Here is a 24,517-nt window from a genome sequence, read left to right as displayed (position 1 = left end):
GGAATGGCTTATCTGGTAGAAGGGACCTCAAGTGTACAAGACCTGAGGTGGGACCATGCCTGGTGAGACCAGTGGGGCAGAGTCATGCTGCCTTCCTAAAATGCCGCATCGTAAAAGAAAGCTGTTGATATGTTGTCCATTCGCTCAACAATATCTGCTCTGTGCCTGAAGCTGTGGATGGAGAATGTTAAGAATCTTACATATCATGATACAATGGGGGGAAATATCAGATTGGGGAGATTATGAATCATGTAACCAGTAGTTACAGGGAGCCTACTACAGTAGACATGGCATCAGAAAATACAGATGTTGTACATACAAATGTGAAACTTGGTACAGCTGATATAGATATTCTGGAGGCAAAGACAGAAAAGAAACAAGGCACCCACCTCCCTAGGCTGAAAGAAGCTTATGGTTGAATTGGAGACAGCAATTCACATAATGTACAAATGTGTGAGCCGGTGACCCATAAATAAAGTGTGACAGGGTAGTTCGGCCTTTGCTCTTTTCTTTTGTCTTCCTCCTGGGCTACAGCATGTACCCCTTCCCCACTTCAGGGTCTGGGAAGAGACAAAAGTAGTAAATAAGAAAAGGTGAACAAAGCAGAAATTAGAGATGGATGTGTTGAGCTTAGCTGGACTTAACAGTTAGGCAAAGATGTACTCTATGAGACGTGTAGTGTCAGGATCACCTGAGGTCAGAAGTTCAAGACCAGCCTGGCCAACACAGTGAAACCACGACCCTACTAAAAATACAAAAAAAAATAGCCAGGTGTGGTGGTGCGTGCATTAGTCCCAGCTACTTGGGAGGCTGAAGCACGAGAATTGCTTGAACTCGGGAGGCAGAGGTTGCAGTGAGCCAAGACACCACTGCACTCCAGCCTCAGTGATGAAGTGAGACTCTGTCTCAAAAGAAAAAAAAAGATAAAATAAAAAATGGCGTGTGTGTCTAAGTTCAATTGGGAAAGCATCCTTAGGGCAGATGTTTCTCAACTTGTCGTGCTTCTGGATTGCCTTGGACTTACCAGTGTTCCACTGCTTGAAGTCTTTGTGCTGATTAACATTGCTGTTTTGTTTCTATTCTTTTTTTTTTTTTTAATTGCATTTTAGGTTTTGGGGTACATGTGAAAAACATGCAAAGTTGTTGCATAGGTGCATTCATGGCAGTGTGATTTGCTGCCTTCCTCCCCCCTCACCCATATCTGGCATTTCTCCCCATGCTATCTCTCCCCAACTCCCCACCCCCCGCTGTCCCCCCCACTCCCCCCCAACAGACCCCCGTGTATAGTGCTCCCCTCCCTGTGTCCATGTGTTCTCCTTGTTCAACACCCTCCTATGAGTGAGATCATGTGGTGTTTGGTTTTGTGTTCTTGTGTCAGTTTGCTGAGAATGATGGTTTCCAGGTTCATCCATGTCCCTACAAAGGACGCGAACTCCTCATTTTTAATGGCTGCGTAATATTCCATGGTGTATATGTGCCACATTTTTCCTATTCTTTTATTTTCTTCCTGGGATATAAAGGCATACGCACCCCTCCTAAACTCACAGGAATCCTAATCCATCTCCACTTCCAAGAGGAAGGAAGAACCTGCTAGAACAGAGGAAGCTAGAACCTGGAAGGGGAAATCCTGTAGTGCCAGCCTGCTGGGAAGCAGAAAAGCAAGCCCAATAGGGTGGAGATGACACTGGAGGTTTCCCATGGGCAGGAGTGCCATAGGTCCTGCACAAGCCTCTTTGTCAAGTACATGGACCCTTCCCATAGCTTGGTGATAGTTCGCCACTCATGGCTCTCACTGCTCCCTTCTCTGGAGAATTTCCTTCCACTTGTAAGAGCTGCCTCATCCAGGAAATTATGCTCTAAGGGGAAAGCCCACAGCCGAAGCTGATGGATGCAGAAATACCAAAGCCTGATCTCCTTAGGGGATGACTCTGCAGGGCAGTTTATGCCTCAGAGCCTCCCAACGACCAAGGCAAGTCTAGAATTTGTCTGGGACTGCATCTGCGTTCAGCTCCTTCCCCTTTCTTTCCTGCTTTACTCCTTCTCATAGAGAGCTTTCCAAAAATGGACTCCCTCAAATGATATGTGCTCAAATCCCACTCTGGGTCTGTTTAAAGGGAGCCCAATGTAAGTCACCATCTGTATCAGTTAGGTTGCGATGTAACAAATCACCCCCGAACTTAGCAGGTGAAAAACAACAGACATTTATTATCTCACACATTTTTTGAGTCAGGACTTTGGAAGCAGCTTAGAATCTCTCACAAGATTGCATTCAAGACCTCAGCCAGGGCTGCAGTCCTCTGAAGGTGTGGCTGAAGTTGGATGATCTGCTTCCAAATTGGTTCACTCTCGGCTGGCAAGCTGGTGCTGGCTGTTAGCCAGAGGTTGTGTATCCCTGCCCTGTGGGTACCTTTCCATTGGGTTGTTTGAGTCTCTTCATGGACTGGTAGTTGAGTTTCCCCAGAAGGAGTGACCCAATAGAAGACAGGAGAGAGGCTATGACACTGCTTATGACCTCACCATGGAAGGTGTATACTGTCACTTCCGCAATATCCTATCAGTCACACAGATCAGCCCTATTCACAGTTGGAGGGAACTACAGCAAGGCATGAATCCAGGAGTTGGGGAGGTTTGAGGGTATCTTGGCGTCTGGCTACCATACCACCCAGGGAAGACTCAGTTTGAATTGTGATAGTTCCCGTGATTTTGAACTGTTTGCCCCTACTCTTGGCTTTCTATTAATATATATTTTTTCAATAGTAGGTTTGGTGTTTTTTTCCTCTCTTTCCAAATTAGACATCTCAAATCCTAGCCTACATTAATCTGAAACTATTATTCTTCACCAGAAAATAGCTTTCTTCATCATTGTTAAAAGAAGCAGTGGCATGAACAAGGCACTGTCTTTTGATGGTTCTGCAAATTAATCATCACTCTAAATGTCATCTTATCATGGCTTGTGTGCTGGTTGAGAATGATGGTGCGATCTATATTGAACATGAAACCTTATTCTCCCCTCAGGCTGTTATGTCCAGGAGAATTCAGTGTAGGCAATATTAAGGGATAAGTCATGCAGGATTGAGAGGTGGAAAACTTGGGCAGGAGTTGTATTTCTGTCTTAGATATTTATCCAGTGTAACAGCAATACAGAAGAATGCTGTTAATTTGTTGTAAAATATAATTCATTTTCACATTGCTTTATCATTTTCTTCAGGGATCTAGGAAAAAGTTTGTAAGAAAATCACATAAATCTGGCGTGGAGGTGGAGATTGGGTCTCTAGCATTGCTGTTTGGCATGCATTATGAATTTTCATCATATACAGTATGTGTGGGTTTGGTTTATATTGGGGGAGGTAATCTTTGATTTTTCTCCTCCCACTTTGCTCTCACAGCCCTTGTCTCCCATTTGATAGGAACAGTCATTGAGAGGAGGTAGAGTGTAGCATTTTGGTGTTAGGTACACCTATGTTTAATCTCTTCTTCATTTACCTACTTGCTATGGGATCTTGAGCACACAAACTAACCTCTCCAAGCCTCTATTTTCTCATCTGTGAAAAGTACGTACCTACTTCCCAGAGTGGTTTGAAGATTAAATAAGGTTTTAACTGTGTCTGCACTGCCAAGCACAGTGCTCAGTCACAAGAATCACACGATTAAGTGGAAGCTGCCTCATAGATTATTCATCCTCCATCTAACTCCCTCCATCACTTCCTGTGGCCCTGATAAAGATCGCTGTGTATCAGGGTTGAGCAGGGCATGTCCAGGCCCCAGGACGTTTTAACTTTCAACTTGGGCACTCTGTGTCTCAGGTACACTATTGTCCTGGCACCAGGTCCTACTGGTTTTCAGGAATTCATTTTATTCTTTTTGTAGCTCTGAGTTCAGAAATGCCATGTTGCTTACTTGAAATCAGTCATGCTGAGAGTATTTACACCATGGCAAGTGGCCATAGGGAAAGTATTCAGGAAAGCAATCTGTATTACTCGACTGCTTTGCTGTGTTTTTTTCCTTCCAAATGCCTCTTTAACCATTTCTTTTCTTATATTTTCCCTCATGAACCACCTCAGTAGCTTGTTATTTTTTCCCCAGCTTGACATTCTATTCCTACCTATTTCTTTCCTTCATCGTGGTACCAGAGAAGTATCCCAAAAGCATTGATTTCATCCTGCTTTCTGATTCCTGCTCAGAATTCTTCCATAGCATTGTACTTGTGTTGATGGCATGTCTTTGATTTCTCAGGAGTGGGATTTTAAATATCCTGCTCTACTTTACCTGCTTGAGAGACCCAATGTGTTTATTATATGGGAATTTACTTGGAAGAAACATGGTTTTTCCTTTGTTTGTTTGTTTGTTTTTTGAGAGAGAATCTCACTCTGTCACCCAGGTTGGAGTGCAGTGGTATGATCTCAGCTCACTGCATCCTCTATCTCCTGGGTTCAAGCAATTCTCCTGCCTCAGCCTCCCAAGCAGCTGGGATTGCAGGCATGTGCCACCATGCCCAGCTAATTTTTTTGTATTTTTAGTAGAAATGAGGTTTCCTCCCACTGGCCAGGCTGGTTTCAAACTCCTGACCTTAGGTGATCTGCCTACCTCAGTCTCCCAAAGTGCTGAGATTACAGGCATGAGTCACCATGCCAGCCGGAAAGATCGTGGGTTTTAACACATGGAAGAACTGAGTTTGAATCCTAGCTCTGCCTCTATGTAGCTGTTTGACATTGAGATGTTTACTTCCCATTGAATTGCTATGGGATGTTAATACATGCACAGTTCTAGGAATAGTGACTGGCACACAGTAAGTGCTCAATAAATGCTAGGTCTTGCTATTGCTGTCCTTCCTCACTAATGTGCATCTTCCTCTTCAACCTGTCCAAGTTCTTCCTTGTTCCATGAAAGTGTCATGCCCAATAGGATCTGATGCTGTTTCCCAAATTGAGAGTGCCTTTTACTCTCCCCTCTCCTGTGCCAATTCAGTCCACCACTTAGGATCAGAGTCTAGCCTTACCTCACCCGCAAAGTCCTGCTTAACTTTTTCAGGCCTTCTTTCCATCTTCCTGAGAAAGAGATAGCAACTCCAAGGGTAGTCAAATTGATGGGGCATGTTCCTTGTGCACCAGCCCTCTGTGGCTAGAAGGATAGCATAGCTCCTGGCTTCCTGAAGAATACAAATTTGTATTGAAAGAGGATAAGTTCATCATAATACAGCACACAAAGTGCTGGGATGGGGAGCAGCAAGGGCTAAGTGGGGGTGGCAGAGAGGAGGGGCATCTAGCCCACAGTTGTGTATTTCAGAAAAGGGAGTGACATATACATTGAGAGAACCAAGGGGTATGGATGCCATTCAAATGGAAATAGGAAGAGGTGTGGTGGGAACTGGATTGTTTCAGAGAGAAAGAGTGCAAGTAGGAAGACCAATGCTTAGAGCTATCGTTGTGATATAGAGAAGCTAAAGAGTTTTCCGGGAGCTGGAATGGAGTCTTGAGACTGAGAAGATGGAACAGAGTGTGTGAAGTCTGGGTTATCCAAGGCTTCGGCTGCCACATTAAGAATGTGAGTTGTTGTTTTGTTTGCTTTTAAGATGATGTCTTGCTGTGTTGCCTGGCTAGTCTCAAACTCCTGGGCTCAAGCTGTCCTCCTGCCTCCTCCCACATAGTTAGAATTACAGACACTTGTCATTGCACTTGGCTAGAAGTTGAAATGTTATTCTAAGAACCACAGGTGTTAGCAGAGTATGACTTGATTAGATTTTTATACTTGCAGATTACTTTTTTGCTAAGTTTGCTTCTGTGTTACTCCTAGTTACCTCCCTGACCAAAATGTCACTTTTCTGAGCCTCAATCTCTTCCTCTCTTAAAAAAAAAAAAAAAGGTTATAAGTTCATAATTTTGCTGAGAATACTGTTTGAGATAACACATGGAAAAGCATATTATAAAACCCTTAAAACTGTCTACACATCAGAAGGATCATTATTAATTTTGGATGCAGGGTATGGCCTCATGTATCCTGCTATCCTGGAAAAGTTGAGTTCACATCCCAGCATTCCCACTCCTTGGGAAAGTTGCTTAATTTTTAATTGCTGACATCATGATTTCCACTTTACAAATGAGGATTACATCTAATGCATAAGGCTCTGATGAAGAGATGTTTATAGTGTGTGATTTGGGGGCATTAGTGTTTAATGAATATTAAGTTCTACATACACACACATACGTGCATGCATACATACACACCACACATATCTGCTCTAATCTACTTTCTGTACATAAAGGCAAAACATATATCTGCGTCTTAAAAAGCAAAAACAAAGAATGACTGGCATAGACGACATAAGAGTAAATTTTGTGATAATATTGAAATAGATGGTAGAATAGTGATTGTTTCTCCTACTGTGTTTAACGTTGAACCAAGTAAGTCAAAGCCCCTGTCCTCAGTTTCCCTCACTTCCAAAATGCACACACACATGCACACACACACACACACATGCATGCACACACGCACACACTCTGTATAAGTTCTGATGTGCTGGTCTTTGAGTGCTGGCTCCTAAACGTGGAGTTTTACTCTCCTTAATGTACACACTTCTTCTGAAAGGAGACAGAGGCCCATCATATCATGTCCTTTGATCATCTACAAATTTGGATAATTTCAGGTAACAAGAAGATGCATTCTGTCTGGGTGTGATGGTTCACGCCTGTAATCCCAGCACTTTGGGAGGCCAAGGCGGGCAGTCACCTGAGGTCAAGAGTTCAAGACCAGTCTGCCCAAAATGATAAAACCTTGTCTTTACTAAAAATCTAAAAATTAGCCAGGCCTGGTGATGGGAGTCCGTTATCCCAAATACTCGGGAGGCTGAAGCAGGAGAATCGCCTGAACCCAGAAGGTGGAGGTTTTGTGAGCCAAAATTGTGCCACTGCACTCTAGCCTGGGTGACAGAGCAAGACTCCATCTCAAAAAAAAATATATATATATATGTACACTCTGATGTTTCATAGTGAAGTGGATTATATTAGGAGGAATTCTTCAGCTTGCAAAATGTTGTTCAAGTTTTCCTAGGACCCAGGGAACTACTAGTCATTTTAAAGTTTCCTTCTTTATTGCTTAGGGGTTTTCCATAGAATTACACATATGATCTGGCACACGTATTGTAAAATTCATGGCTTTCATTTTCTGGGACCAGATAAGCCAAGAGCACAAGAGATTAATTAAAAACAACTGGCTGGAATCATTACTCTTCCCACATCTAATTCTAGGAGCAGTTTAGCGTATTAATCCTCATTTTTTCTCATTAACATAATTTGGAAGTAAGATGACTCTTTACTTATTGGTGAGATACCATAAAGAAACGGTGGCAGAAAGCTTCAGTCATGGATTTCTTAAGTACCTGAGAACTCCCAGGGTCCTTGGAAATGCTGGGCAGTTAGAGTTAGCAGTTTATAAGCTTCCGGCTTTGTTTCAAGTGTGATATTTTCTTAACTGCGGTTTACCATGGGATTGCCATTGCCCTTTATGTTGGAAATCTGGCATTATTTAAAAGTTGGGTAATCTAAAAAGTACGTCTTAGATTTTTATCAGTGACTTAATCCTGCCCTGACAAAGCCTTCGCTGTACTGTACAAAGGTTGGCTTTGTCCTGCCTGTAGTTTGTAAAGAAATGGTATAGATGCCATGATGGCCTGTGAGGTTGAGAGAAAATGAGGAGCTGAGGCAATGGAGGCAGAATTGTAGATTGGGGAGCAGGTACTCAGATGAAAGACCAAGGTCTCCTGTCACTGTTTCCTGCTGTGATTCCTAACCACATTATGGCAAGATGACAGAGGGAACTGGGCCTGTCCATCTCTCTTCCTGTCCCTTAGACAAGGCATGGTGCTTCCTCTCTAGCTGGAGAGGCAATTTTCCCGCCCAAGTGCTTTGGCATAGCGGTACATAATCATTGTCATGTGACTTTGATCTTCACGGAATTCAAGGCTGTGGAAAAGGAAAGGGGTTACTTTCTGTGGAGGAAATAATGTTAAATCCCTAATAGGAGAAGAGGGATTAAAGAAGGACCTTAGAAAATGGAAGGGCATAAGGAATACAAAAGTATTCCGCCAAAGAAGAAATAAAACTGGTTGAAGAACATGGACCCAAATTCAATTTCACAAGTAAACATAAGTAACCTCACATGTTTTATAATATTGACAAAGATTTTTCCCTTCAGTGAAATTCCCTAAAGCCTGGCAAGAATAAAATAGTCATACTCAAACACAATGGGGGGTCTGATATGCCAGCTCATCTATCTGCTAGCTAAAGGGTTACTGAAAAAGATGCTAATATAGATACATCGTTAATTAGCAAAACATGGGAAAATGTTCCAAATTACCAAAAATGAAGGGGATAGTTAAATGTTTGTTGATGGTTAAAAATTATATAGCTCTCCTAAATGACGTATCTGAAAAGTTATAATAACATAACTAAGTTCTTAGGAACAGTTAAATGGAAAATTTAAGAGAAAATGTATGCATACAATGGAAGTGATTTCAAATGCACTTAATAAAGTATAAAGGGCAGGGCACGGTGGCTCATGCCTGTAGTCCCAGCACTTTGGGAGGTCGAGGCATGTGGATCACCCAAGGTCAGGAGTTTGAGACTAGCCTGGTCAATATGGCAAAACACTATTTCTACTAAAAAATACAAAAGTTAACCAGGTGTGGTGGCACATGCCTGTAATCCCAGCTACCTCAGAGACTGAGGCAGGAGAATTTCTTGAACCTGGGAGGCAGAGGTTGCAGTAAGCTGTGATTGTGCCACTGCACTTCAGCCTGGGTAAACTCTCTCTCTGAAAACAGAAAACAAGCATAAAGGAAATGTATCAGTATGCTAGCAGGAGTTATTATCAATATTTAATAATTAAAAGAAAAACATGTAGATTAATACTACCAAAATTCATTTCACTATTTTTATAGTACAAGTGACAGAATCTTCAAATACGCCTAGCAAACCATCAGGGCTAGATAAACAGGAGGTAGTTTCAGTTTGCATTAAGCTAGGCCTGTCCCATCCCTGCCTTTCTCATTCATGGGTGAAGATTGATTGGAGAGAGAGCCACATTCTGGAGAACAACAAAACTCACACAATGAATCTACCTTCTTGGAACTGCAGATCCAAAACCCAAGACTAAGCTGGGTGTGGTGGTTCTCATCTGTAATCCCAGCACTTTTTGGGAGGCAGAGGCAGGCGGATCACCTGAGGTTAGGAGTTTGAGCCCAGCCTTACCAACATGGTGAAACCCTGTCTTTACTAAAAATACAAAAAAGAAAGAAAGAAAGAAAAAATTAGCCGGGCATGGTGGCGTAGGCCCATAATCCCAGCTACTCAGGAGGCTGAGGCAAGAGAATCACTTGAACCTGGGAGATGGAGGTTGCAGTGAACTGAGGCTGCACCAGTGTACTCCAGCCTGGATGACGGAGTGAGACTCTGTCTCAAAAACAAAAAACAAGCAAACAAAAAAACAAGAAAATATCCATGGGGGAAAAATAACACTTTATTTAAAACAAAAGAAAACCAAAACCACCATAACTTTTTTTTTTTTTTTGGTGAGTTTGTTTTTATTGGGGATCAGGACACGGGTTGGGAAATGCCACATTGGGCTATGGTACGCCCCACCTCCCAGAGAATGTCTGTTTGCATTCTCATCTTCCTGGGCTTCTTTATAGAACTGTTTCTTCTTCTTGGAGCTACTCTTGCTGCTAGCAGCCTCTTCAGGTCCACTGCTGACCAGCTCCTCTTTGGAGAATTTCCTCTTTTTCTTGGAGACACTTCTGTTGCCTGCCTCTTAGGGGTCATTAAGCGTTTCCTCCTTGGGTGATGATTTCTTCCTCTTGGGAAGACTGGGGCTGCCAGTGGTCTCTTCAGGATCACTACTCATCAACTCCTTCTTGTAAAAAAGATTTCTTTCTTCTTGGGTTTGGAGAAAGAGGTAGATGGGTCTTCCATTCCGCTCTCCTGAGGAACCTCCTGGGGCTTTTGCTTTTTCTGTCTTCTTTTTGGGTTTTTCACTTGCCTCCTCACACTCCTCTGGAGTACTACTGCTGTTTTCTGAAGATGCAAGGGCAGGTGCCACCAGCCGTTTCTTTTCCTTAAGTGTAACTTTTTATTTTCTTTCCACCTTCTCTGTGTTGAGAAAGTAGGAGGGAGACCTGATTCCAGGGTCGTCCCTGACACTTGCTCACTATGTGAATAAAACATCTCCACTATCTGGGCGTCAGTGCTCCCATCTGTAAAATGTGCTGGAGTCCACTCTGAACAGCAGGAGATGGGGCCCAAGCCAGCTGTTTTTAAGAAGGAAATTTCTTAAGGATAAACAAGAGCCCGCAAAAATCCATGCATGTTTGTGTTTATTCTACTACAATATAACAACTTCCAAGAAAATTTGCACAGCACTAGGATGAAGTGTAATCAAATATTGGCATGGAGTAGAGACTGTGGCAACTCCTGTTTCGGAAAACAGGATATTTAATTTCTCTCCAAGGCCCTTCCAGTCTTAGCACCCTCGCATCTCTGGGGTTTGAGTTCCCCTTTATATCCTTCTAAGATGGGCATCCAAAGCCAAGAATTTCCTCAGCATCTGTTGTGCATTCAAGAAAATGGTTTAAGCTTCTGTCCTTCTCTAGGGCAAGATCTTGGTGAAGTGTCTTAGGCGTTTCATACAAAGCAGATGGTATTATCTCAACTATCAATGATTTGTGTGAAAATCTAGTATCTATTAATACATGTACAATCCCGTTCTCTTTCTGAGACAGTCTTGCTCTGTCACCCAGCCTGGAGCGCAGTGGCATGATCTCGACTCACTGCATCCTCCTGCTTCTGGATTCAAGTGATTCTTATGCCTCACTCTCCCGAGTAGCTGGGACTATAGGTGTGTACCACCTTGCCTGGCTAATGTTTGTATTTTTAGTAGAGACGGGATTTTGCTGTGTTAGCCAGGCTGACCTTGAACTCCTGACCTCAAATGATTCACCAACCTCGGCCTCCCAAAGTGCTGGGATTGTAGGTGTGAGCCACCATGCCCAGCCCAATCCCATTCTCTATCAAAACCAAACCTAGGGCCCAGTTAAGACTTTTACAGCACTAAGAAAGATGTTACCACTACTAATTCTATAACTAACTATAATAAGAATATACAATAATGTTAATAGCCATTAGGGATACAAATGCTACTCATAATGTTAACAATATTAACTGAATCTGTTAAAGATTTTTAGATGCAGGCCACTTCTCTGAGTAATTAGCAAAAAGGAATTTGGTAGAAACTTGTAGTCTTGCTTGTAGGATCGAAGAAAGAATGGAACAATCAGATGACAGCAAAGACAGGAACCAGGGCTTTTTATGGGATGAGATAGCAAGAAGAAATAGCTTCTTTAGGATGGCACTATTAACGTGAATCATCTCCATCCACAAAATTCAACCTAAATTGTCAGGAGAGAGAGAGAGAGAGAGTAGACAGTGCTATCTGAATTTCCAGATGCATTAACCAGGAAAAAAAAATTTCTACCTTTTTTGAACATTTGTGTGGTGACCTACATGAAGACCTGTGCTAACACTTCATTGACATTATTCCAGTCTCCAGCACAAACTTTCAAAGAAGTATTAAGATATCTTTTCTATAGAAAAAACCCTTATGGCTCAGAGAGGTTTAGTGACTTGTACAGGGTCACACAGCACAGTTGCTGAGACTCTAATCTGGGTCTTTCTGAGTCTAGTTGGCCATCCAGGCTACTCTCCATGGTTCTTGCTCATCAGAAAATGATCCGCTCATCTTCCAAACCCTACCTAGTTAAGTCACAGAGCATCTTCAAAATAATTGGATTTTCTTTCTCCTATATTTTGCAAAGTTTGATGACCTGAATCAAAAGGAAAAAGTATATTGTGACAGCAAATCTCTCTGCGTGACTACCAATCTCCTTGTTCTGCTGCAACTCAACATTTGTTCCTTTTCTTTCTAGAAACAGCCCACTGTGATAGTAGATATTCATTTATTTGCATAGTGTCTGATTCCGTACATGAATTTATGCTCCGAAAGAGCAAGGGCTGTGTCTCCCAGTTTCTAAAAGAGGCACTTGATAAATATTTCTTGAAGGAATAGTTGCAGCTTGCAGAAGCAAACCAGGTCACAAATTTTACTCCTCCCCTTGCCCAGTAATCAATTCGAGATGTATTCTCCAAACCAGCCATTTCCCCTACTTTCCTATTTTCGATAATTCCTCCTCTGCTTCCTCACCAACATCTGTTGTTTTTTGTCTTTTTAATATTAGCCATTTTGATTGAAGTGAGATGGTTTTAATGTGCATTTCTCTGATGGTTAGTGATGTTGAATGCTTTTCATACCTTTGTTGGCTGTTTGTATGTCATCTTTTGAGAAATGTCTGTTTCTATCCCTTGGCCACTTTAAAAATACACTTTTTATTTGGAATGGTTTTAGATTTACAGAAGAGTTGCAAAGATACTAGAGGGTGTCCTTATACTCTGCATGATTCCCCCAGATAGCTAACATTGAAGGTACCTATTAGTGCCTGCAACCTGAAACACAGTGGTACGTTTGTCAAAATGAAGACACTGGTGTTGGTGCAGTACTGTTAACGAAAGTTCAGTCGTAACTAGCTTTCCTGTTAATGTTGCCTTTCCGTTCCAGGGTCCAATCCAGGATGCCATACTGCGTTGAGTCATCATGCCTTTCTAGTCTCCTTCGATTTGTGACAGTTTCTCAGTCTTTCCTTGTTTTTTATGACCTCGACAGTCTTAAGGAGTACACACTGGGTATCCCATAGGACGTCCTCATTTCCCCAAGGGATTTTGACACTGCACCAGGCTTTTGCATCTCAGGACCACATCTGCATCATCACCACTATGTACCACAGATTCCACGCATGCCTGGCCCAGAGCCAGGACTCAGGGAACACATGCTGGGATACGTGTGATTCCTGTCTCACTAACCTGAGTGGCCCTGCAGCAGGAACCAGGCCTAGCGCATCCCTGCATTCCACACCGTGCCTGCCTGACCGGTACAGAGTCTGTGACAGCAACTCTCACCCTCCGATGGGGCTGAATGCATTTGACTCAAGTAGGACTTACATACAGAAACCATCACCTAATTACAAACGCGAACTCTTACTGCGATCATCTGCCCACTTTTTGACATCTCTCTTTCCCTTCATTCGTGGATATGTTGCCCAATTAGATAAAATGAAACAAAGACAAAGGAGGCTGCCGGTGTTCTCACCAAAACCCCGGAAGACAGGCTCTTGCTTTAGGCGTGTTTATAAATTTAAAAATATTTCGGATGCTTTTGCGATGCTGCTTATTCTGGTTCAGTGCTCAGGGGGAATGCGTGAGGGGGGACGTTCCATCTCATGGGACTGCAGGATTATGGGGGCACTTCACTCTGCCAGAGGGGAAGCCTGGCTGCACTTAGGACTGCTGTTTCATGAGCTGTTTGGAAAGGACTTGATTTAAACATGAACCGAAAACAGCAACGACAGTGTTTTTTGAGTAAGGTCTAGTGGTTCTTCGTACCGTATCAAGTACATTCCATACATAAATATCGAATGCTGACACTATTCTAAAAAGCAGACAATTTTGGTGCGACTTGATTAGTGAACAGCAAATGATGAAAGGATAGAAGCTTGAGAGGCCACAGAGGATGCTCAAGAGAGATCACAAAGATTAAGGTGACAAAGCTGGGGTTGGAACTGCATTTCTTTCCTGCTCAAGCCACCACTTTTTTTGGCACTCTTTAGAGACTCCCCCAAAAAAGAGAGCCTTTCTATGTATGTAGGCATGCATGCATTTATCTCTCATTGATCATTTTGACTGTTAAATACTTTTTTATAGTATGTATTTTTTTGCTTTTAAGTATATTTCGTATCCAGCATTATTTACTGTGTCATTCCTCAACATGTGGTTCATGAGACAACTACATTGAAACTCCATGAGGAGCTCGTCAAAAATGTCAGTTCCTAGAATCAAGATCTCCTGAAACAACTCTGAGGGTGGGACCAGAGCTTTAAAAAACAGGCTCCGTGGTTGATGCACATTCTTACTGAAGCGTGAGAACTTCTGCTGTAAGGAAGTATGTAGGGCTTGGAATCAGAGGGCTTGTCTAATGTCAGTTCTGGGATGTTCTAGCTGGTTAATCTTCAGCAAATCAAAGCCTCAGCTGTAAAATGGGTAGCTTCTCACTTCACATGATTGCTGTTAGGACCATAAGAGAAAATACAGAGAGGAACCTGCTATCCCCGAGAAATCAGGCATCTCACAGTTCTAAATATATAGGAGAAAGAAGTTCTTGTTAGAATGTGATGAAGCCAGGCATGGGGGCTGGGATGGAAGGATCACTTGAGTTTGAGAGCAGCCTGGACAGCAAAGTGAGACCCGTCTCTACATAAAATAAAAAAGTTAGCTTGGCAGACCCGTCTCTACACAAAATAAAAAAAAATAGCTAGGCATGATAGTGTACGCCTGTAGTCCTAGCTACTTGGGAGGCTGAGGTGGGAGGATTGATTGCTGTAACTCAGAATGTGGAGGCTGCAGTGAGCCATAATCATGACACTGCCCTACAGACTGGGCCAGAGAGTAAGACCCTGTCTGATAAAATAAAGAATATCATAATACTGTAATGTCACATTTTTCTCATCAGGTGACAGCAAGGTTTTGATGTGACTTTACACAAACACACATAGTACCCTGGAATTGAAATATATCCTATAGGTTTTTGTGCTAAGAAAAAAAAAAAAAATTGAGATGAAAACGGAAAAGCTAGGAGGAGTGATGATGGTTAACATCATAGGTAGTAAATCATGATTTCTCAGCTTCAGTTCTATTGATATTTAGAACCTGATAGTTCTGTGTTACGGTAGGCGCTGTTCTGGGTATGGCAGCTTGCTTAGCAGCAGTCCTGGCCTCCACCCACTAGATGCCGGGAACATCTGCTTCCTAGTTGTGACAACCAAAAATGTGTCTAGGCATTGCCAAATGTTCCCTGGTGGAAGAATTGGTCCTGGTTGAGAACTGCTGCTCTCGAGGAAGATGAATTGGTTTAGTTCTTGGCTCTACCATTGACTGTCAATGTGAACTTGGGAACCATGTTTAACCCCCAAAGCCTCGGTTTTCTTAGCTGTAAAATGGAGAGGGATGATATTCTAAGTTCCTGTCCTACTGAGTTGTCGTTAGGATTACATGAGAAAACACACCTCAAAAGTGTAGCAGAGTTCTTTGCTCTATGCTGTGTGTGTGTGTGTGTGTCTGCATATGTGTGTGGTTTAATAAATCTTGAAGCTTTGTCAGACTTTAAAGCTTTCAAAAACACACTCCTCTTTTTTGCAGAAAGCATCATTCAAAACGTGACAGTTCTTAACTTCAGGTCAGAAGTGAACTGAGGGCGTTACTAAGATGTGGGCAGTGAAATTGAGCTGAAACAGGCATATTTTACCCTAGAACCAGTTAACTGTTGACACCCAATGTTCTATAGAACATCACTACAGAGATGTAAATGAATTAAAGTAAATCAGACTCTGGAAGAAAATGAAAATATACTGAGACTGGGTATCAGCTCCTGAAGCATCTCCTACAATGTGCTCATGAAACTCTCTCCGGCGGCTTTCATGACCCACCTGTGCGGACACCACTCACGTCTCAGCTTTTCTTCAGGCTGCAGTGAAAATCATTCGTTTCTTCTCAGTGTGAACTTGCTGGTTGGACCCATAGACAGGGTTTGAGACTGAGGAGGTGTTTGGTTTAGCTCTCCCCTGGTCTGGCTGCTTGAACACACTCTGTAGACAACTGATCTTTCAAAAGCATGGGAGGTTTTTAACATTTGGGACAAATTAACCAGTTTGACAAAAGCAAAACAGTCCCCCTCTTAAGATGAAGTGCTCCTTAAGTGCCTATACGGTTTCCAGCCCAGCCTGGACGTTTCTCCTCCCCTGTCTGCTCTGAAGGGGCGCTGGAACCCAACGTGTGAGCAGAATAATCGGACACCGTGGTTCTCCTGTGGGTCGGGCTCTGCAGAGCTGAGTGACGAGTGCATGATAACAATCTCAGTGGAGCCTGAACTCGGCCTGAACCCGGAGCTTTCTGCCTTCCTCGCCCTTACTTGGGATGACTTTAGTGTCCCCTTCTCCAGCCTCTGCACTACAAAATATTTAAATGCTTTCTCTTTTATTATTTCTCCTTCAACAATAACCATAATGTATGGTTTGATACTTTCCTGGCACTGGCCCAGTTTTCAGCAATACTAATCAGTCACCCAAATCCTTTCTTTCAGAATCTCTCTTCTATGTTCAAGGAATGTTGCATCCTGCCTGCAGTGAGAATGAACCTTGTAAGGAATGAGGTTGATGAGTGGCTGCTTCCCGCAAACTGTAGTGGCTTCTTCCCATAGTGGCAGGATGATCTGCCAGTCATCTACCCTTTGATTAAATACTTCCAAACATGAGAAGCCCACTACCTTGTAAGAGGAGTGCTCCCTTGGGGGACAGCATCAGCTGCTATTCTCTGCCGTGGCAGCCCGGTGGTGTCCTTTCTAACATTTATCAGCATGTGCCCCTATTGATTTGTTCATTCGTTGACGGTCTGGGCTCCCCCTCCCTGCGATAGCTGTAAGCTCCATGAAGACAGGGAACTTCCTGATGTGTGGTGCCTTTGGATTTTTTGTTGTTTTCCTTGAGTATGAGCTGAACCAAAAGATGAATAAGTGAATGAAATCGTTTACTTTCTAAGCCAGACTGTTCTCCTGGTGGGTGGAATTTATGTCTTTTACCAGCATTTAGTCGGGGGAGGGTCCTAAGTCTGAGTTAATATTATGATGTGCTAGAATGAACCTAGATCTGAGGTCAGACATGTATTTAAAAGTCCTGGCTATTCCACCTGCAAGGGCCTTAGGTAATTAGTATTTCTGAGTTATAAGTGCTTCAATCTGTAAAATAAATGTAACAACTATAGCAGAGTAGCCAATTCACATGTTGTGAAGATTAAACGATCCTTTTAAAGTACTTAGCAGTGCCTGGCACATAGTAGGTGTTCAGCAAATATGATTTCAGTTGCATTGAGAAGGCCAGATGATTCTTACGAGCATGGCCGGCAAAGGCAATGGGTAGGGGTGTGTTTATCTGTCTGTCTGTCTCCAAGCCTGACTCCATGTCTTTCCAGAGGTGAGCAAAGTGAAATGACCTGTTAATTTTTTCTTGGAAGCCACTTTAGTGTGTCAGGTGTCTCCAGAAGTGCATCCACAGATGAGGAGGCATCACTACAGGGGACCCTTGTGCTTTGCTCTGTGGCCCCCATGTAGTTTGTATAATTGATTTCAAAGGCGCATTTATTTTTCTTTCCCTCCAACTTGTGGCTGCCTGGATTTTTAAACTGTTTATTCCCCCCAAATGTGCCTGGATCTTGGATATCATACAAATGCAACCTCTCTCTCCCTCTCACACTCCCTTCCTCTCTCTCTCTCCCTCTCAGATTTGTCTGTCACTACCCTAAATTAGGAACAAATCACAATCAGTTTAAATCTCTCAACTTAATAAACACCAGATCCCCCAAATGTCAGAGAGTCTAGTCTTTTGCAAAGTCTTTAACTTGTGGCTCGTATATGAGACTCAGGAAAAAAGTGGTAAATGACATGAAATAAAGAGGGGGGTGTAATAGGAGCAGATGGGTTACTCACTAGGCCAAGAATGTGAGGACAAGTGGTCTGGGGCCAATCTCTACCACGCGGCTGGACCAGGTACAAGCCTTCTGGTCTCTGAGGACATTGCCAGGGGTCTTGAGTTCTGATTAGGACAGCCTAGACTTCTGCGTTATCATGAGTGGTTAGCTGTTGAGCAACAGGGATTGTCTTCACTGAGATATTTTCCAAGTCATAACAGAATGTCAGCTTTCCAGGGCCCAAGAAAACCTCATCTGTGTCTTCATTTTGCAAAACTACTTAACGGTTTTGACCATGATTTGTATCGTGTCCAAATAATGCTTTTTTTTTTTCTTACACTTGGTTTTATTCATGGAAAGACCTTTTAAAGTATGGGATTAGGAGAAAAGGCGTTGGATTGGGAGTTGATTCTGGGCCTGGATCTTCCATAAAGTTATCATGGGTGTAAAATCACTTCCTGCTTCTGAGCCTTCTTTTCTTCATCTGTGATCTGAGGAAGGGCTCAGATGAATTGTTTAAAGTTGTGGTCTGTGCAACATTAGGTTTCTAAATACAGGGTCTTTTTACCCTTGAGTTGCACCCTGCCCAGATCAACTTTACCATGATCAGACCGTGAACAGATATCCACATCTAACCCCTGGCACCTGCTGAATATGAGACTTCACCTGGCAAAGAAGACTTTGCAAATGTGGCTAAGAGATGGGGAGATAAGCCTGGGTTATCCAAGTGCATTTGATGTAATCGCTCCTTATAATAGGGAGGGAGAGAGTCAGGGCGAGAGGAGACATGATTGAGGAAGCAGAGTGAGAGAAAGATTTGAAAGTGGGAAAAAGGGTTATGAACCCATGAATACAAGTGGCGACCAGAAGCTGGGAAACACCAGAAAACTGATTTTTTTCTCTAGAGACTCCAGAAGGAACACAGCCCTGCCGACACCTTGATTTTAGGACTTCTCACCTCCAAATAATACATTTGTGTTGTTGTCAGTAATTTGTCGCCATAGGAAGCCAGTATACCCACCCGTATTTGATTTACACATTGAGATATTTTTAATCTAAGATTTCATCTGAAGGAGGATTTCAGTGGTTGAAAATGTTTGAGCAGGTGTCCGTAAGTTCATTTCAGTTTGAAATGACTGTGATCAGCCGGGAGTGGTGGCTCACGCCTGTAATCCCAGCACTTTGGGAGCTGCGGTGGGTGGGTCACCTGAAGTCAGGAGTTTGAGACCAGCGTGACCAACATGGTGAAAACCCATCTCTACTAAAACTACAAAAGAATTAGCCAGGCATGGTGGCGGGCACCTGTAATCTCAGCTACTCAGGAGGCTGAGGCAGGAGAATCGCTTGAACCGGGAGGCGGAGGTTGCAGTGAGCCGACATCATACCAGTGCACTCTAGCTTGGATGAGAAAAGCAATACTCTATCTCAAAAAAAAAAAATGAAAGAGTTCGTATCCGAGTCACAGCACCAGAAGTAAAAAAAAACAAAAAAATAAAGAAAAGAATGTGATATCCTTCATATCAAAAGACGACTCTGGGGAGAAAGAATGTGAACGCTTGCTGCCTTCATGAAGAATGGCATGGCGTTCTCCAGTGGTGAAACCTGCTTTGTCCCTTCCTCCTCCATCATGTCTAGCAAGCTCTCCATGAGACTGCAAGCTCCAGGGAAGCAGGGCCACTCTTTTGTTCACTCTAGTATTCCCCATGCTCAGTAACTATTCTTGGAATAAGGATAAATAAATGAGTAGTGGGCCACTGGCCCTGGTAGAAAGGAAAATGGTATGGCCACTGTGGAAAACAGTTTGGCAGACTCTAACAAAACTAAACATTGCCTTACCATGCATTCCAAGTATCGAGCTCCTTGGTGTTTACATAATTGAATTGAAAGTTTACATCCACGAAGCCAACGTTTCTAACAGCTGTATTCGTAATCGGCAAAACTTGGAAGCAACCAAGAGGTCCTTCAGTAGTTGAAAGGTTAAATAAACTTTGGTACATCCAGACAATGGAATAATATTCAGCACTAAAAGGAAATCAGCTATTGAGCCATGAAAATATAAGGGACAACCTTAAATACGTATAGTGAGTGAAATAAACCAACCAGGAAAGGCTGCATACTGGATGATGTCAACTCTTCCGGAAAGACCGTGGAGAGAGTAAAAATATCAGTGGTTGCCAGGAGTTAGGGAGAAGGGACGACTAGGTGGAACACAGAGGACTTTTAGGGCAGTAAAACGATTCTGTATGATATTACAGTGGTGAACACATGTTATTACACATTTGTCCAAACAGACTGTGCAACGCCAGAGGGAAACCTAATGTGAACTGTGGGCTTTGGGTGATGATGATGTGTCAATGCAGATTCATCGATTGTAACTGATGTCTCACTGTGGTAGGGGATGTTGATAGTGAGGAAGGTTTTGTGTGTGTGGAAGGGTATATGGGAAATCTCTACTTCCTGTTCCATTTTGCTGTGAATCTGAAAGAGCTTAAAAAATAAGTCTGTTAAAATTTTAAAAGACCACTGATCTACCTGCAATTTTTCTATGTAGACTATGCTTTGCAAAAACTACCCTAAAAGGAAGTTCTCTTCCTGATTCTCTTGCCTCTCTGAGCAAGTCCTCCTCCTCCTTGTTGTTTTTGTATTTTTAGTAGAGATGGGGTTTTGCCATGTTGCCCAGTTACCCAGGCTGGTCTCAAACTTCTGAGCTCAAGCAATCCACCCACCTTGGCCCCACAGAGTACGTTACAGGCATGAGTCACCATGCCTGGCCAACTCCTTCTTATGAAGATTTTTCTGTATTTCTCTCTTCTACCACCACCTCGCCTGTACTGTGTGCCATATTTATTACCCCAATATCTCCTGAGTTAACCTCAACCCTGGCACTCATCCCTGCTGTCCTGTCATTGTCAACACTTACTCATGTGACCTATTGGGCTGTGAGTCCCTGGAGGGCTTCACATGTCCTTTATTTCTGCATTCCTAAGATTTAACATGGTTCCCCTCATCTCTCTCTCTCTCTCTCTCTCACACACACACACATACCAGGGCTCAGCACATATTTATTAGCCAAATGATTGAGGTTTAAAGACCTGCATGTATTTTGCAGTTTCTGGACCAGCTTTGCCAAAACTTTTCTCTCTCAAATGTACAATTCTCTTCTATAATTATTTCCTACTCATTTCTTTCCTTATTTCAGTTGTATCCATGTCAGATTGTCTTCTCCTCCAGTACTGAGGTGGAAAGTACTGATTTCTGTTCTAAAACAAGACATTCTCCAACTTTCAAGAGTGTTGAAAACATTAATTTGGGTATTTGAAAGAGTGTGTATGGTAAATGTGTTAGGCTTGGTATTAAAATTAATATTCACAGCTTTTCTCACTAGCGCAGGGCTTTCTCAGTTTCCTTTTTATTTTTATGAACCATATTTGTCACTATAAGATTATAAAATTCTTCTTGACTATGGTATAAATACATGCATATATAATAAGGACATGCAAGTACCTTCTTTGTAGTAAGTGATTGGAGGCAAACTATGAGAATATAATGCCATAAAAAAGTTCAAGAAGTTGGCAGATTCTGACAAAGGGGGAAACCCCACTTGTAAAAAGTCAGTGGGATATAAGATATGACTCTCTAAATGAGCAGGTGGCATCTCCCTGGGGGTGGTTGGTGGGGCTTCTTATCTCATATCAAAAAAAATTTTCAACTTTTATTTTCAGTTTGGAGGGGTACATGTGCAGGTTTGTTCCATGGATGTATGGCATGTCGCTGACGTCTGGAGTACAAATGATTTTGTCACCCAGGTAGTGAACACAGTACTCAGTAATTCATTTTTCAGGCCTTCCCTTCCTTCCTCTCCCTCTCCCTCCCTCCATCCCTGTCTTCCTCCATCCCTTCTTCTCTCTCTCCCCTTTCTTTTATTCCCTGGTGGCTGTTGTTCCCATCTTTATGTCCACGTGTACCCAATGTTTAACTCCCACTTATAAGTGAGAACATGTAGTATTTGGCTTTCTGTTTCTGTGTTAATTAGTTTAGACAATGACTTCGAGCTGCATCCATGTTGATGCAAAGGACCTGATTTTGTTCCTTTTCATGGCTGCATAGTATTCCATGGTGTATGCATACATACTACATTTTCTTTATTCAGTCCACTGGTGAAGGGCACCTGGGCTGATTTTATGTCTTTTCTATGTGAATTGATAGCACTTGTTCCATCTTTCTCTTCTAGAAGATGAAGTTCAGTGTCTAGAGATAGTAAGTAAGGGTCTATGAGAGAAGAATTGGGGAAAGAGTCTGCAAGGGATAGAAAAGATCAGAGGGGAATTTGAGGAAGCAAAGATAAAGAATCATTGATTTCCATTAGTAATATTTCATTCTAAGGTTCCAGGATGCTATTGACAAATTAAAACCTCCCGTTTCTGTTGTTCAGAGGTATCACAGAATCTGACAGGTAGGCTGCAATAAGGAATAAGTCTGGCATCTGTAAAATGGCTGTGATGGCGTTTTCACATGGGATGTGGTTTTCATACCACAATGGTGTGGAACTCTGAAAGGAATTGAGATGTGATAGTTGGAGCACCCCCAGAGGGTGGGACACAAGTACTTTGGGTCCAGGCAGCTCATTGCTGACACTTGGGCGAGAGAGCAGATGTGCAGGGTGTGACCCCAGAAGACAGAACAGGTCCAGTGGGAGTTGGTTAGAGGAGAGTGGATTCCAGATTCTCATAAGGAATGGATTTTTGCTATGGGTGGATGATGGGTGCCCATTACTGGGTGTGTCCAGGCAGAGGTAGAGGAAATGGCTATCTGAGTGAAAGTGAGAGTAGAGACCCTCTGTCAGCCCTTCTAATTATAGGACCTCACGAAGTTGGCTTTGGGCAGAGTCCTGAGGACAGAACTCAGATTCACTTCCAGAAACTGTACTTCTCTGTGTCATGACAAAGGCTTATCAAATATTAACTTGAACATATTTCTAGGCTAGGTAAAGCTAAATTTCAATCCTGGCTCCTCCAATCATCATGTATGGGTCTTTGAGGAAACTGAGGCCAAGGAAGATTAATCAACTTTTCCATATAAAACAGAAGAAAGAATGTTGTTTTTCAGGTTAAATAAGACGAAGTCTATACCATGCTCAGCATGTAGTAGACCCTCAAGTAGTGTCGATTTTCTCATGCACATGACCTCAGAACACCAGCTGTCTGCATAGAACATACGTGTGACTGTCTCCTTAGTGAATCATACTTGGGTCACAAACTAGAAAGGGTTTCATCTTTTTTTTTGTTTTTTCTATTTTTTGAGTTGGAGTCTCAGTCTGTCACCAGGCTGGAGTGCAGTGGCATGATCTCGGCTCACTGTAACCTCCACCTCCCGGGTTCAAGCAATTTTCCTGCCTCAGCTTCCCAAGTAGCTGGGACTACAGGCACCTGCCACCATGCCTGGCTAATTTTTTTTATTTTAGTAGAGATAGGGTTTCACCATGTTGGCCAGAATGGTCTTGATCTCCTGACCTCATGATCCACCCGCCTCAGCCTTCTAAAGTGCTGGGATTACAGGTGTGAGCCACCGTGCCCAGCAGGCTTCATCCTTTTGATGAGGTTTCCTGGGCTGCAGGATTGAAGGTGGAAATGAGCGATGTCATCTCAACGCAGCACAACAGCCTTCAGCAAGTAGCTTTTCATTGCCTGCTGTTCTTCATTCACATGGCATTACTAATGTAGGGTCGTTTGTCCCTCAAATATCTTCACATTATCCTAATGTCGTTCTGCAAATTACTAACTGCTATTACTCTAAAACATCAAGAAATCAGAAGGAACCTCTGGATAATGTTCTATTTTGGTGAGATTTATCTATCTTTATCAGGTTAGAAAAATGAGTCTTCAACATTTAAAATCTATTTTCAACAGAACAAAGGGTTGAGAAAAAATTTTCTGGTAAATATACTTGAATCCTTCTTCAGTTGAAAACTTTCATATCTGCCTGTCTAGCATTTTATCTGTGTACCTGTCTGTCTTTCTCTCTCACCCTTGCCTTATTTTAGAAGTAATAAAAATTAATGATTTTTATTGCTTTCAGAGGTGTACACTTTCTGTCTCGACTCAAGGGCATAACACAGAAGCAGCTTTAAAATATCTTTAACAAAATGCTGAGACAAATTTGTTGTCATATTTCTGTCTGATTTTTTTATAAAGACTGAATAATATTTTGGTTGGTTGGATTTTTTTTTTTATTACATAAAGTAACTTACACTGGACTTGAAAGCCCTTTTATAAAATGTTTCTCCCACTAGATATATAACTACTTTTAAAGTTTCAATATGCAAATTTTAAAAATGAATATCATCTTTTACTTTCTAACTGTTCTGTCCAGGAAAATCTGAGGAGGTCCTTAACGTTGCTTCCTCCCTGTCTTCAAGTATTCTTCAAATGTTACTTTCCATGCTACGGCACTTGAAGATTTTTACCTTCTGTTTAAATAGCAATTTAAATTCAAATGCCTCTCTTAATATTTAGATATTTGTAAGTAAATTATTTAAAAGAAACCTGGAAAAGGAAGCAGTGATCACTAACCATCAGCACAGAGTCAGCCATGTTTAATTAATTGTACCTTTCTTCTTTCAAAACAGGGCTACTAGAGAGGAAAAAAATGCTGATGCCATAGTTATCTCTGTTTTTTAGAAAGGCATATGAGAGTCATTGAGAAAATCAGAAAAATATGCCTCGATGATCATACAGTGAGCCAAGGAGTTGATATCCAAAATGGGCCACAAAAAACTGGAGGTGTCTGATCAACAGGGAGAATACAAAAACACTCAACTGGAGCAGTGTAAGAGGGATTAGAGCATCTGATGG

General features: G+C 42.3%; 1 pseudogene; it reads right to left on the bottom strand.

Annotated features, from left to right (window-relative positions):
- The window catches only part of LOC105706755 (nucleolar protein 56-like), a 129,756-nt pseudogene that overhangs the window by 9,034 nt on the left and 96,205 nt on the right, over nt 1-24,517 (bottom strand).

Source organism: Aotus nancymaae, unplaced genomic scaffold (assembly GCF_030222135.1).
Source record: "Aotus nancymaae isolate 86718 unplaced genomic scaffold, 86718_ANA_hifiasm-v0.15.2.pri h1tg000030l, whole genome shotgun sequence".
NCBI lineage: Eukaryota > Metazoa > Chordata > Mammalia > Primates > Aotidae > Aotus > Aotus nancymaae.
The sequence above is the reverse complement of the archived record's forward strand: the minus strand, read 5'-3'. Positions and strand labels throughout refer to the sequence as shown.